Source organism: Anticarsia gemmatalis, chromosome 12 (assembly GCF_050436995.1).
Source record: "Anticarsia gemmatalis isolate Benzon Research Colony breed Stoneville strain chromosome 12, ilAntGemm2 primary, whole genome shotgun sequence".
NCBI classification, from domain to species: domain Eukaryota; kingdom Metazoa; phylum Arthropoda; class Insecta; order Lepidoptera; family Erebidae; genus Anticarsia; species Anticarsia gemmatalis.
In genome coordinates, this window is record NC_134756.1 from 11,982,641 (window position 1) to 11,999,608 (window position 16,968).

Here is a 16,968-nt window from a genome sequence, read left to right on the forward strand (position 1 = left end):
GAATAACCCAATATCCTATCAAATCCCAACACTATCGTACCTAATCTCAAACGCTCTAACACGTTACAGACGCTTCAATACGTCAACAAGGTGGCGAAACTAAAGCGTGACATATACGGAGAGCGGGAGCGTGTCGTTTTCAATGCGTGAACCGTGCGGTTTTTTCTTTTTACACAAAACGCTTGCGTGCATCGAACGAAACTAAGCCAGCCACAGCAGTGGCTACAAATACTAAGATCACGCAGCTCTTACGCGCAAACCGAATCGTGCCTTACCCGTGCCGCCATTTCATGCGTATTATCGCATATACAAGAGACCTAAACAAGAACCTTTATCATTTCCTTTTTTGCTTAAAACGAAGATAAACTTCTTCAATAGCTATATTATTTCATCTTGCGGCGCAGCAGGTTGTTGCTATATTCAGATACAAGGTTATATAGCATGTACTAGCATGTGCTTATCCTAGCTGCAACGATTACCTACTACAACAAGCTTTGTTCATACAACTATTTCAAATTAACCCAGCTATACTCCCGCACGCGTCTCGCAACCGCGTTGTGTATGGCTTGCTCTTAGACACTCACCACAACGTTTGCCTCTGTAGGTATACGTGACGTAATTACAAGCTGTTCTGTGCCTTGTGTCAAAGGATCTATGTTATCGGAATTATAGAGGCAACGTATTGAGAGGCCTGTGGTCTTAGCATGGAATTAGAACAGGTGTTGAAGATTGGGATCGCACTGTAACAGTACGTATGTGTAACAATATGCTTAGTCTCGTGGTGACAATATACAATCGATCGGGACTAACATAGAATTATTTGGTTATGTTGAGAACGGTAGATAAATATAAACGCTATATTGTCGTAATATGCTCGAAAATACAATTAAATTGACTTGACCCATTAATATACAACTATAAAGACACGGACAAATGAGGTATTCAACCCACCACAGTGATCAAGTTTAGCCATACCTTCAAGGGCCGTTTTAAAAGAACTTTCAGACGTGAGAAATTTCATCATGATACTAGTATCTCATTCCATGAATGTATGGAAAAACAACAACAAGCACAAGTAAATTCGTCTGTAGAATTCACAAATTTCAGCTTCATATTTACACAAAATACCAGACTGTAGAGTCTACTGAGATGTGTCCGTTTATTTACCTTACTACAAGCGGACATCACACCGTTCACCGCAACACATACATCACAACACCCTATACAGTCCTGAGAATATGCATCTTAATACCAAGAACAAACAACAGAACCACTTCGCACAAAATCCATTGCTGTCTTTGTTCTAGTTCCAAACATCTATCATTGTAGTGAAAAGTCAATGGATGGTTTGTGGAGCAATTTGTTCGTGCTGTTTGGAGTGTTTATTGTTTGTGGTTGGGTGTCTGCTGTCACCATTTATTCACGTAAGCTTAGCTATTGGCTATAGGCTAGGGTCTCAAGTTTCACTAGGAACATGACCGAGGCAGGCATGCATCAAAATGCTCGGATTGTGCTGACATTGGATTTCGAAAACGCGTTGCGTCTAGACGAAATTTAATAGGTGAGACTTCCAACTCGCGTGATATACATTGCTGCAGTTATTTATTTCGTAACATCACTGAATCATATTAATTAACAGAAACCTGTGTATTGATAAACTTTAGCAAACCACCTTCATAAATACCATATTATTATATTCTTTATTTTTCATGAAATCACATCTTTGATTTCGTCAATATACTATTGGTCTTCGTTAAACAGAACTTATAATAAATCTCCCTCTGTTTTTTATAAACATAATTTCTCCAATAACAAACTCTTCAATTCTGGTACCAACAGTATTAGCACAGGAGACGGCAAATAAAAATAAAAAAGATGCAATTTAAAATGCAGACAAATCAATAAGCTTGTATTTAGCCAATAATCTTCGTTCACAAACGTCTAAGGAAGCTTGTAAACCTAATATCCTGGCTGCGCTCGGGCAGGATATTGCAAAAATTTGGATGTTCTTCTGCACATTTTAAACTGATTTTATCTGAAGTGATTTTATTTCAATGTAATTTTGTACGCTGTTTAATGTCAATAAAATGTACACATGTATACATTAATTTTAAAATATCGAGTTTCTTTGGTGTTCATGTCAAATCAAGGATGATTTTTTTCTATTGTTTGAACAACTATGTATTTGGTTAGCCGTAAACCTCTAATGCACGTGTCCGAATTGCCTACAGAAATCACTATTTCTTCATTTTTGCTGTGATATCGCTTATTTCCAATTGGAGATTAGGCAGAAATCGAAGAATACTTAACTAAAACTATTTTTTAATTTATGCGATTTCAAGACATTAATTCGAAAAATTATCCAAAGTTAATCAATATTCACTAAACATTACCTCTCAAACATAACCTGCAATTCAAACCTCACATACAAACGTAGCAATGTACTACAAACTCGACCCCTCACAGACGGCGTACAAACAGTTGCAGAAATGTTGACAAACGCGCCGCGCAAGCATTTGATGAATTAACTCCACGGATTGATGGTCTAACGAGAGGGCGGAAACGTAAGACTGACTGCGTTTTTGTTACATTTATTGGGAGTCTGGGAATAGAATTAGATTGTTTAATGTTTTTGTACGTCTGAGAGTTATAATACCAAAGGAAGAATTATTGCATTTCTTTAACTATCTTACATTGAATGTATTCGATTTGTTAAATATTCGTGTTATACTGCTGTTTGGTTTAACAATTAATCAATTCAATCAACATCATATTTAATGATTGTAATCAAGTAATCTACTCTTACCATCATCATTAATGCTTGTATTCGACTATTTTAAACGATTTTAGTAGAGTCAAGCTTGAATTCACTACCAAGTAAAACATTTGGAGCCAATCAGCACTTAAAAATTCTAAAATTAATAGTATCAATGCACAACAATTTAAAGACTACTGCTCCTACAACCGAGTTTTTGGCCAAGATTCATATAAGGTTAATAGTAAAGTTACTAATAATAATACCTTGTGGATTAACCGCAATACACATTCAGCAATCAAACTGATTTTCCAACTATCTTACTTACACAATCCATTAACTACAAATATATATAACTACCACACAAATAAATAACGCCTCTTTATCAAAACAACAATATCACATTACACATAATTTGATTACCTCGTAGGAGTCAAATGTTTTCCCAACCCCACGCCCACGGCCACTGCGCACGCGTGCACTTAACACCTTACTTCCCTGTAGGACGACTGAAATAAGCACTCATTACTTATTCTAATGTTTCATGTTTATTCCTTAATGTAAGGTTTTTTCCACTGTACGATACGTGTTAACGCCCACGTTAGTGTATTATTTCAGTTGGTTATTACTAAACCTCGTTTGGTAACTACTGAAATTTGTTTTCAAAACATAATAATGACTATCATTCAAAGCTTGTATCTACCTATAAGTATTTCCTAATAATGCTAGACCCTAAATCGAGATGAATAGGATCTTGCACTAACTTGGTTTACAAGCTTGGAACTTAAGACGATTGATAAAATTCGATTTACTTTCGATTGCTGTATACATTGACTTCACATAAGAGGGTCATATTACCAATAGAATTCAGGATTTCTGAATTTTAACATAATATATAATATGTATGATATACAAGTGATTTGATCATTTTGTAAAAAAAGTGCAAGTAATTTTGAGACAGAAATTACTAAAAATTACGTTCTTTGTATATAATTATGTATGTGTATATGAATCTCAACACTTGTATAATTTCCACCTTGAACTAAAACTGCACAAATTTTCGAAGGAATTCTTATTTAAGATAACCTCAATTACTTTCCTCATGACTTCATAAGTTTTTAATTTCTCTACACTAAGCACAAAAGCTGTCGAGACTCGAAAGCAACAAAAACCGAGCCCTCACCAAATAAACTACGTACATTTGACGAATTAGTTCCTGTTAGATTGACATCTGTAACGAGAGGGCGACGTGGGCGTGAACCGATGTTCCATCATCAAAGAAACACTCCAGTAATTGTTTTATTGGGGTAAAATATATATTTCATTGTAGACTTGTAGTATTGCAAGTTTTGCACTTCAAATGGAAATAGGCGTATGTATGTATCTTATTAGTACTAACTAGTTGTACAAACTGTTATGAAAGCGAAAGTCTGGAACGCTTTCACGGTTGAACTAGTGTATCGATTGAGCTGGAATTTTGACAGGATGATGAATTATCCGGAATAGGAGAGTTTCCAAGAACGGTCCGGCCAAACTGGTAGCAAAAGCAAGTATTTACCAATGATTTTGATGCCCGACAGTGTAAGAATAGATGTTTAAAATATGCCACGATTAGCCACTTATTTCCAATTACCTACGATAAAGTCTTATAATATAAATAAACAGTTCGAGTTTTGACGGTCTCCGTGGCATAGTGGTCAAAGTGGTTGCCACTCCACTGCTAGTGCATTGACAGGTTGTGGATTCTATTCCCACACGGAACAAATATTTGAGCGATCCAAAAATAGTTGTTTCGGCTGTATTTTATGTCCTTTATTCGTATGTTTGTTAAAATTCCGCATACTAATTCACAAGAGCAAAACAATAAAAAAGTTAACTTCAAGAATAACTTGACCAAAGCAAGAAAAATAAAGAAAAGGTCAGGAACATCTCCACATACTCCTCTCATCCAAACTAGTAAAGCCAGCGGAACCATTCCAACAATATTTTAACCGTAGCTCGTTTATTTAAAGGCTTCATACCGACTGTCACGTATAAATTTGTCAAAACGGCAACCCAAAAGACACTGTAAAGGTCTACGTACATTACAACAAACTCTGACTACACTGTAATACAACTCACACATGCGATGAAAAGTAACCTTTATATCGGGTTATATAAGAGGGAATTGTTCAACGTTTAGGATTAAATGAAACGACGCAGAGGTAGAGTCTGGAGTCGAGTCGAGTTGCGTGTAATCGTTTATTTTAAGAATGACCTATCTGCCAATGGTTGCCCACAAATTGAGAGTCTACCTCCTAGATTGTAGCAAGGCCTCAGATCTTTTATTTAAGGCTAAGCTATAACTCTATGAAGTTATTAATAAAGCGTCAACTACTCATTGCCGCCCAGTTATCCACTGGTCGACCACTCATAGATTCGACTACTGACAGCTCGATTCCGAACGGTGTTGGATCGTTCTCGAGGTGTAATGTGCGGAGACCTTTAAGGTCATAATTCATGTGTAACTTTAGCTCCGTACATAATAGGCCTCATGTATCACAAAAAAGAGAAATTCAACTCTATCCTTGAGACATAAAGTTTGTTTTCGAACGTAAGGTAGTTTAATGGTCAGGACACACTATAAGAATTAATTACGCATACAAAAGGCACTTGTCGTCAAAATGTCACGGTGTGATGGTGTCATGATGTATTAGTTTTTGTATTTGTATTGTTTCCGTTTTGTATTAAGATGTATGGGGTTTCTGGGGACTGGTTAAAATGTAAAAAAATGTTCTTTGGATTGTTTTACTTGACATCTGGTTAAATAAAACGTTTGACGTATGATACGAATAGATTTATTATCATTATTAAATAGGGAAGAACATTTCGATTTAAAATTAATTTCACCATGTTATGTTGTGATATAACGCCAGTGATAACTGGCGTTATATAAAATTTTTCATTTAAATTAAGTCGCAATAAGATTCGAGTTTAATACCAAATACGCTAATGGTACGATATAACACTCTTAGCATCTAAACATAACATTTCAAGACAAATTAAAAGGGCATTATTACAGTACCTTAATGTACAATCAAACAGAAGACCACGCAATAAGCAATCGCAGGCACAGGCCCGAGTATCTGATTGGAGGTCACGCGCACTGGCCACCTCATGGTGACCTTAGAAGGAACACCGTCAGGTTTTTAGTCGGTATGCCCAAGCTACAGCCGAAACGCCTTGCCGGCGGGAGAGCCCGACAGACCCCCGCTTTCCTCCCTGGGGCGGGACATGCAGTAATGCATTATCCTGACGCAAAAAAAAGGCACAGGCCCACAAAAGCTGTTCAGCAGGAATATTTTAAGAAGCATACTTAACTCTACTATTTTATTAAGCAAGTTGGTGGCATATAAAGAGTACTAATATCAAAAGTTCACACTACTAAACATAAAGGTTTAGTTCACAAGTGTCAAACACATAAATCCCCTTTTAAAATGTCAATACACCTCAAATTTATTGTTAGGCTTGGTGTACAAACGCGAATTTAAATAAATGTATTCAGTCTGTGTCTCTGTGATAAATGATTTAGTATATAGTACTTATAATGAATAAATAGTAAAGGCAAGTCAATATCTTACGTCTATTATGTGTGTGTAAGTTTTTGGTGAGAAACTTACACACAAATAATAGACTTAATCATAGAGTAACAAATCCTATTAAAATACCTTTGCGTATTTTTTGTATGAATATCATACATGCATAAAATCACGCTTTTTACCCAGATAGAGACTACGGCAGAGACCAGAGAGCGCTAATTTGTACGATCCTTACAAAGGAATGAATATCATTGCAAATGAAATATAATTCTCAAGCATTATTATCATAACACATAATAATTTTCAAATCACCATAATAACATAAACAAAAGCCGGAAAATTCGCAAAACAAATGAAATCTCCGGCACGAAATACAAACAGCTAGGTGCACACGAGCGGCAATCCGTATACATGCGAATAGTTTTCGCGTGTTCGCGAAAATTCGATTGTGCGGCCACCCGCGCCGTATACAGTTATATTGGTTCAAGCATTGCCACCGACGTGTTCGGTCGCAAATGCACTTTGCTTGTCATTGTTTACCGTCGCATCTGCGAAATGGGTTTAGCCGATATTTATTTGCGAGTGTGTTTACGGTTTTATTTTTAAGTTATGGTTGCTTTATTTTATAGGTTTGTTTTCAATTTTGATCGGAAAATCTGATTCCTGAAACGTATTTAAAAGAAAATTGTACCTTGATAAACGAAAATTAAAGCTATAATAATTAAAAGGAAGAAAGATAAGTGGTAATTTTGGAAAAATCAGTGATGCAGCACAACATTATTAAAACCTGTAATATATTCATTCTTTCTTTCAATATTGACGAACAATAATTAAAGACTCAAAAACAAATAAAGTTAAGAATAGTCACTACCAAAATAAAATTCAATGACATTCTATATTTATAAAATAACTGAAATTGCTTTTCATTTCAATAAGAACATTTAAATCGCTGACAACAGCAAACATTCTTATTAAATTAAAATCTAAATCAAATACAAATACTACAAATAAAAGGCAAAATTAAACGCATTTGTTTCATTTAAAAAGGACCTATCGCAAATCTAGACGCAAGCATTTGTTTCTGAAAATTTCACATAAAATAAATTTATTAATATACTAGAGGACTGGCCTGACTTCGTCCAGGTACCATATTATCCCGTTGATTCTATTCCCATGGGTTTTTGTTCCCATCGATCCCATACAAACCTTGTCCCGACAGTTACCGACTAACATATTAGAAAAAGAATTATCCAATTTAGTTTACTTGTTCAAAAGTTATCCCCGTACATACATTCCAGTGATTCATTTTTATTTATATAGATAAAAATAAACAGAAATCTAATATTCTATTCGCCTTTAACGGTTGAGTGGTTTACGAGAAAATAAAGACTTAAATCGAGACCAATTTATACAAGAATCAGAATAAGCTTTAGTACAAAAAATACAAGTTTCAATTACTTGAAGTCTAACCACGGTGACCTGGGTGACCTTTGTTACGTCACAGACTTAGGGCTGCCTTCTTTTGTTTCAATTTTCTATTTTATTTTGTGTTATTTTATAAAGGTGCTTCTAACTAATTATGATTAAAGATGTTTTTGGAGACGTGCAATATCGTGATAACCTGTTCGACCTACACAAGAGTAAGCCATGTTTGCGTGATAAGGTATTTGGCTGTCGCAAGTTTTAATTGTTACATAATAAAATGTCTCAGCTACAAAGCTGTATTTAAGTTAGTCCTTCAATTTTATATTTTCGAATTTCTGCCTTTAAATTCCAGAGCGTCATGACTGTTGCATAACATAATCATTTTAACACGTTTGACAACAACAAGATACTTTATAACTAACATATTAATCATATTAGAAATCTTACCTAGTCGACAATTGGAGTACGTTAAATTGATGGTCACTATTCAGTACATTGCTGCTTTGACGTAACGTGATAATTACTATAATCTAAGGAAGAAAACTATGTACAGCATAGTGGCTTTCAAATAGTTATCAAGTGCGAAACTTGACAGCCCCCCCAGAAATGTATTCATTTCGTTATATCCCCACGCGACAGCCCTACCTTTTGACCTTAACCCATCAGTGTAGACGTTACTTTATACCCTTTGGTTTATACTTCTTTGATATGGTAATTCATAATTACTGGACCTCTAAAGCCAAGAGGTTCAAATGTGACCTTAGCTAATGAAACTTTATCATATTTGTAATTTCAATATTAATGAGAATTCTATTAATAAAGTCGTTTGGTATATTTTAATATATTCTGTGTTTCGTGGAAGCTTGTGAACACATGACGATTTGTTTAGTCAAAGCGAAATGAAGCTAGTTACAAATGCTTAATACTATACTCCGACAACTTAGTAGAGACCCTTATCTCTAAGATTCACGGATAGCGGAGGTTGAAACAATATAATTTTGTACTGTGACCGGCTTGTGCAGCTGACGATGGCCTGTTTGTTACAACTACTTTATTTTGGATATACTTAGATTATTGAATCATTCATTAGAATTTAGTTAAATTGTGCATGCCAAGGCTCTCTAGCTCTACTAAGATGTCGGGCTATAACACGAAAGCGTGCCACTTTTTAGAAATTGCTATTTTTGTATGTCGAAACATGAATTATAATGAGCATGCTCAAAAATCGACAACCGTGGGATTTGTAAGCATGCTACCAGCAGCGCGGGCCGCAGAAGACGTAAAAGCACTTTTATTTCGAATGTGCTTTAAAAAAGCACGCTACAAAAAGCAAATGTGTCAGTTTGACTAGCACGCTCGTTTTATTTATATTTTATGAGCATATGTAAGTGTAGCTTTATTCTTGGAGTTTTCTTTAGAATTTGGCTGGAGATTTCAACTGTCAAGTGTCGGGTAGGTAGAGCTTAATCAGAAAATGCCGTATTCTCAAGACTACCTTTCGTAGACACAAATTGTTGTTATTTTGTACAATGTTCAAAGTTTATTCTGTTATTATCTTGATATTTGGTATAAATTCTCAGAGGAAAATAAAATAATTCCATACACATATTTACAAAGTCTACAAACGTAGACCATAGAATATAAAAGTTTTTGTTCTACAAATTTTGCCAAAATAAGGTTAGTCAGCCACATGACAAATAACAAACAAATGACACAAATCATTAATATAAACAACTAGCTGACCCGCGCAACTTCGCTTGCGTCACTTAAGATAATCATAATTTTCCCCGTTTTTGTAACATTTTTTATTATTACTCTGCTCCTATTGGTCGTAGCGTGATGTTATATAGCCTATAGCCTTCCTCGATACATGGGCTATCTAACACTGAAAGAATTTTTCAAATCGGACCCGTCGTTCCCGAGATTAGCGCGTTCAAACAAACAAACAAACAAACAAACAAACAAACAAACTCTTCAGCTTTATAATATTAGTATAGATAAACATTCTATAACGTAGGGTTCCAATAACATGTTCTCAGAGTTATAAAGATAGATTATGGAGCCACTCAGCAACATAATGGAATTTCGTAGAAAATTAAGTTTCCTATTAGTCATTAGGGTAAATTTCTACGAATCGATTTCTATAAATATTCTACTTCTCATTAATTTATTTAATTTGGTTATTGGCTTGTTGCGCATACATACATAAGTACGTAAAATCACGCCTTTTCCCCATAGGTGTACGCAGAGACCAGAGACCACCGCTTAGTACGATACTTACATTGCTTCATTTTCATCTATAAATCTTATCATAGAGGACATTAACAAGCTTGTTCTCTAATGTTACCTCTAATTAAGTCATTGGTAACTGAAGTAAACCATATAAATGTATTGCTAAGTACAAAATTCGTAAGATTTGAAGAACTAAGTTCTCTACCTTGCAAACAGCATCGATCTACACAAAATAGGTACACCATAGTCAAGAAGTCAAACTTAGCAGCTTTATATGGCGTCAAAAAAGGGAGCAAATTACCCCCAGACAATTAAGTTTCTAGAAATTACGACGCTCCTCCATCACTGTCATCCCAAACGATCAAGTAGACCAATAATTATTACACCATTAACCAGTCTCATAGGGTACATAACCACATAGTAACTAACCGAACAAGATTGGCGCTATAACTCGTCCACGCAACTAGTGTAATGTGTCTCCTGACGTATGTCCTAGATCTAGGTCGGCCTAGTATTTCCCTAGGGAAGCTAAGTTCCTGTTAGACTGAAGATATTATTACGTGTTTTAGAGACTAATGGCATGTGAGAAATGTGATGGTAGGGTAGATCGTTTTTCAGGCGGTGCTACGGTATAATTCGGCACATTTTCCAGGATTTTCACATATGCCGGAAATCAAAGTAAGATAATATTGACATCCTTAAGTTTTATCTAACCTTGGAATACTATGTTATTATAACTGTGTAAATGAATAGGGCATCTCGCCACTGACATTATTTTACACTATAGAGTTAGATCCATAGTTATTTATATCGTAATAAGCATATACCTTAAGGCAACACAGCATGCGACTTGTACATGCGACGAGTAATTATAAAATTCAGTGTCGTTTGAGTATTTGGCTATGAGATAGGTACTATTCATACGCAGGCCGCAATAGTCATCATGATATCTTAATAAGAACATTTCCCTTCGTAAATTTTATCAAATTAGTCTGAAAACTTTGTAAAATGTTTTACAGTTTTACATACTCTTGAAGCACCTAACAATAATCATAATGAAAACCGCTCTAATCACAATTCCATACATAGTTTACACACAAAACCAAACACACCAAACATTGCATTTGAAGCCACAAATTGAACAAAACCGCATTAATTGAATGCGAATCATTTATACAAAATGTATGTAATTAGACAGACAACAGCGACGCGTTTAGGGCTACCAACTAGCACGTTTGATGGTCAATAAAATCATTACGGAAAATAGAAAATAGTTCTTAGGTTATATGTTATTATGTCTCACTTATATGTCATCATTTTAAACTCTGATTTTAGCGTTGTGTATTTTTCACTCATATGTATACAGTTTCAAAATTTATTCGAAGTGATAAAATACTGTACATTAAAGTACTTGTTGAAGTAGTATAATATACAGTATTTTGTATGTATAATAAGTACAATCAGAGCTTACACGACGTTTAGGATATGTAAGTCAAAAAGTGTGTAAACATTTTAACAGCTAATTTTTTTTATAAAATTTTCAAAATGCATTTCGTTTATCACATGCTTATATCAGTTTTAAACTTGGCAAGATTTAATTCATATACCAAAATTTTATCTATTTAATGTCAACGTAGTATTTTGTGTAAAATATGAAACTATTTGAAATTGCTATTATTTTGGCTAGAAGATCCCTCCTAACATTAAAATCATCATTCACCTGCAAACCCTACACTAGCGGTCAATATTGCAGGCATCCTGTGGCCGAATAGCATGACAGCGCGCGGCCGATGACAGCCATCCAAGGCATTCATAATGCAAATGATTTGATATAATTAGTGCACTGTTTGGCCAGTCCGCTTTATGTGGTACTTGCATAGTTAGGATTCATTGCGAGTATTACTGCCCGTCATGTCTGGTGGTTATTGTTATGGTGAATTCAAAATGACAATGATTAATAGATAGATCAAGTGATGTTTAAGATAGCAAAACTGCAGATAATCGAGGGATGAGCTAAAAGGTCTTACTATTCGTTACGTAAAAATATAGTTAATCCGTTTGCGCGTAACAGCTGTTCAACGGCCAGTTATAGAACATTGAATATAATAATGAAGAAATTGAATTAAGGAATCTTAGAATAGGCTTAACGTAGTCTAGACATTTCAATTTTAACAAGTGGCTCCACCGAAGTTTGTTAACTTTTTACAGAATGTTTTTGGTGGTACACCACATTTCGTTTTCAAGTTATAGGTGTGTAAGCGTTTTATGTACGTTACGTATATCAGACCAAAAGTAAATAATTAATTTTCGAATTAACTAATAATAATGTTCCAAACATAAAAGATGAAGGAGTTAAAACCGAAAGTCTTTGGCTTGATGTTTTAACACACACGGTTAAACAACTTTGCTTCTCGATAACTATCTCTCTGTTTCTCCTCCCGATTACGAAAGAGAAAATATATTTTCACCCGAAATCTTTTCAGAGATTCAAGGCCAATATTATGACTGAGTTTGTTGTGTATTTTATGAGAGTTCTTTTAACAAGAGTTGTTAAAAGTAGAGTGTTGTACATTGCATATTAATATCGTACTGTTATGAATAACTATGATGTACGGAGGAACTGTTGTGACGTCATAGTTCTGAAGTACCCGACGCTTACGGCTATGAATTTTGTTAATAGTTTCACTTTGTTTTGCTAGTTTTGTAGAACCTATATTTGTGGCTGTTTATTGTGGTTTATTATTTTGTGAAATATTTTCGATTATACTAAATCGAAGTCGAATCAAACCTGATAAATATATATCTCAATAACAGAGTTAAAGTAAAAGCTTTTTACAAAAACAAGAATCGTGAAATGAGAATTATCGAAGAAAAAATATGGAAAATTTGCAATTTGTAGAAATATCAACCAGTTTGTGGCGTAAAGTGGAGTATATTTCCTTTTCAGAACGAACATTAAAGTACTTTTTTCATTTCATTTACATAACAATAATTCCTTCTATATCATTTCAGTTTGAACCCCATTTAATAAATCAAAACTTACGTCCATATTAGACAAGACAAATAAATATAACTTCCCCACGAACCATAATTACAGTCCAAAAAGTTTATATTTCAAATCAATAGGAACCAGTAAACCGAAGTAAAGTTTCCCTCAAAAATAAATAATGAAATCGGTGAAGTGAGAGACAGGGTTATGCGTTAAGGGTTCCGTAATGTAGGGATCAATAACAGACCACGATAATATTATATAACTGCAATCTTTGGCCATATTTTACAGCGATTTTCACGGTATATATCTGTCGATTGTCTTGTCACGGCTCCATGGCACTAAGTGTCTGAGTCTAAATATAGCTGTAGTTAATCGATTAATAGGTAGGAACCTATAAAAATAGCATGTCTTCTAAAGTACGGAGCCGTTAAGGTTAAAAGTTATAGAAAATCTTATTTTTTTCGGTCCTATAAAAAGCCCTACAGAACTCTAAAACTAAAACAAGTATACAACGTATTGCAGCATTACAAACACAATATATAATTTAGAATCCGAAGCGACGAAACTTTCCCGAACTAATAGGAGACCATATGAATAATGTATACTTTAACCGAATTTCAAACGTCGATGGGTGAACCCAAAACCTGCAGGCCTACTTCCGTTCTACGATACAAAATTTTGTATGAAATTGTTAATTTATGAACTTAGTAGCTCTTGCCGACGGCTCTAACAACGCAATCTATACTTACGTATATTCCTAAAATGTATGTCTTATTCTTAATTGTGCAGGAGCAACAAAACTGCTAAGTTTCTTTTAAAAGCGCTCATTCGTTCTGGCGTAATCGTTTAACAAACATCACTTTCGCAGTTTTATTGTACACACTTTATACTCTTGATCTCTGGTTCAAAGTAATTGGTAAAAGACGAAGTTTTCAGCAACGATATTCAAGTTTAGGATAGATCTAATAGAATTTTATCGAATATTTGTAGTCGACCGTATTGAATTATAGTAGGCCCCCAAGTAAAAGTGATCTAAAATATTTATTTGTTTTCAAAAGGTGAAATTATATGGCAGGCAATCAAAGGGGTAATAAGTGGTTATTGTTCCGCCGTAATTAATGAGTTTTTGTACAAAAATAGACTAAAATATTTGGAAGCTCAAAAATTGATTCAATTAGTGGCAGCGTAATTAGGTTTTGTAAATTATAACCTGTTAAATGATACAATAATTAATTTATTTGTGAATCACAGCAAATAAAACAATTGGAAGTAATTAAATGGCAAAATATATTTGATTGGTTATAGGAAATTAACCTTCTTTTTGTGGAAAAACAATTGAAGAATATTGGTTTATAAATTATATGTATTATAAATAGTGAATAATAACAGCAGAATCTAGAAACGACATCGTCAATACGGCAACAACGAGAAATTTATATGTTACAAATAAACTTAAAATTCTACCAAAAAAACATATAAATAACCTCAATAAACAGCAAACAAATAAAAACATCACCACAGTTTAGCTTTTTGTGTGCAAAATCTATCCGACGAGCACAAATCGTCGCACTTTTCTGCAAACGACAATTAACTACCGACCTACATACAGTGGGGCCGTAACAACCGCGTTGTCGATTAAGGGTCTCAGCACACATATGGAATCGGAAAGGGATCGTAACCGTAACGCCTTTCGCCTCGCTGTCAACCAGGCGTCAACCTACCGTATGCACGTAACGAAAGCGTATCAGCAGCGCCTGTACGTCAACTCGGCTACGGCTAGGCGACACCGCGCTTACGCCTCGCTTATGGATATTTTCTCACTTCTTCAATAAGTTTCTCCCTTTGCATCGTTATTTTGTGTTTGAATCGAACTTAAAATTTTAAATAAAACATACGCGCAACACGAATGAAATACTCCTTGCGAATGGCGGCGTCTTTAGCAGGCAAGTCGCGAGAGAGGAAAGGGGAAAGGGTGGACGAAGAGATGTGAGCTCGGGTACGGAGAGACGTAAGCGCGGGGACGGAGAGACGTAAGCGCGGGGACGATGAGCCGTAAGCGCGGGAATTCAAGATCGGAGCCTGTTCCGAGGCGAGGCGATTACGTTATTATTCCGATTAGTGTGCGTTGCAGTAGGGAGTTTAATACAAACCATTCTGAACGGCTCGAGGCGATACGGTGACGATCCCTTTCCGATCCCATATGTGTGCTGAGACCCTAAGCCGTTTCATTGCATCGGTAAAATGGCCACCAATTCAAATATTTTTCGTGATTAATATAGGCATTTTAGTGAACTTCGGGCTACTAAAAATATATACTAACAGACATTTTTAAAACTCAAAAGCACTTTGCCCAACCTTGAAATCAACAACAGAGGTAGACAAAGCACGAGATTCCTATTGGACTTATATTAGTATTTTTGGTGAATATGCATCGTGCATTAATCGTCGCACTTTTCTGCAAACTACAATTAACTACCGACCTACATTCAGTTCGGCCGTAACTATCACGTTGTTGATTAAGCCTTCATTGCATCGGTGAAATGGCCACCAATATTAGTACTAGTAATGGTTTCTGACTGTAATTCGGGATTTATATTCTGAAGCTGACCAATAACCTCTTCGTAATGAGTTTGCTATCATTTTTGTGTAAGTTAACTTGATATCTCACAAGCACTTTGGCAAATTTCGGCTTACTATTGAACATGCTCTATACTCGTACAAATTTGAAAAAACTCAAAACAGTTTACCCGACTTGGGAATCGAACCTGAAGTCTCGTTCGAGACTTCGCGTTCGATTCATCAAGCTAACCTACCGCACAAAGGCAGCCAAAGTACTACATTACTATTCGATTTGTATGTATTTTTTGTGTATACAGCCTATGAGATGTGCACAAATCGTCGTATTTTTCTGCAAAGACAATTAACTACCGACCTACATACAGTGAGGCCGTAACTATCACGTTGTTGATTAAACCGCTCCATTGCATCGGTAAAATGGCTACCAATACCTACGAGTAATTTTTGTGATTTACTAGTAATTGTTTCAGACCGTAATTCGGAATTTATATAGTAAAGTTGGCTATTAACTTTTTGATAAAGAGTTTCCGTTTTAAATGAACAAAATGGATTTCCCTGATAGTGCGTAGTGATAAAGTATTGTAAAGGCGGGTACCGATGGTTTTGAAAGGTTAAGTAACATGTAAAGTAGATAAAGTTGAATATATTTTTTCAACTTGCCTGACAACACAAGATAGGACAATGACACTGCCTTCACAAAAATGGCCATCGGCATTTGTAGCAGTAACAATTACCTACTTTTAAAAGTTACAACTCTGTGTGAAGTAAGTGAAATCCTCAATTATGTTAAATCAGTCATCATTTTACTTGATTTTAAAGGCCCAAAAGATGATCAACAACGGATAATAAAATGTACAAAAATCGCTGTTTTCGAAGCTTCTAAACGTGCTCTGTAAAATATTTGGTACCTGACTATTAACTACGCTCTAGAATTCAATGGTCTCTATGACATCCAGTTAATTTAATTTCTAATAATATTAACATTATTATTCAGGTAATAAAGCAGTAAAAGCCTAGTATTAAGAGAAATAAATAGGTAATTATAAACTGACTAGTTAAAGAGAAATAATGTTTAATTTAAAGAAAACTTGTTACTGCAAATTTTATCTATTTTCAGTCAGTGTTTTATAATGAAGTTTATATGGCGTCAACTTTGCATATTGTTAAATGCACTAATGTAAAGTTTGATCTCAACTTAACTACTTACGCCCGGTTTCTGAATTTAGCGGTAGTTTATTTATTCAAACTGTCCTGTCTATATGCCATACGAGCTTAAACGCTATTGAACAGATAAACTACCGCTAAATGTACCTCGGAAACCGGGAGTTAGACATGATTCAGGCAGGGCAAAAGAAATTCCATACTTTCTCATACCTAATAACCGACCAAGAAAAAGCCTTAATTCCATT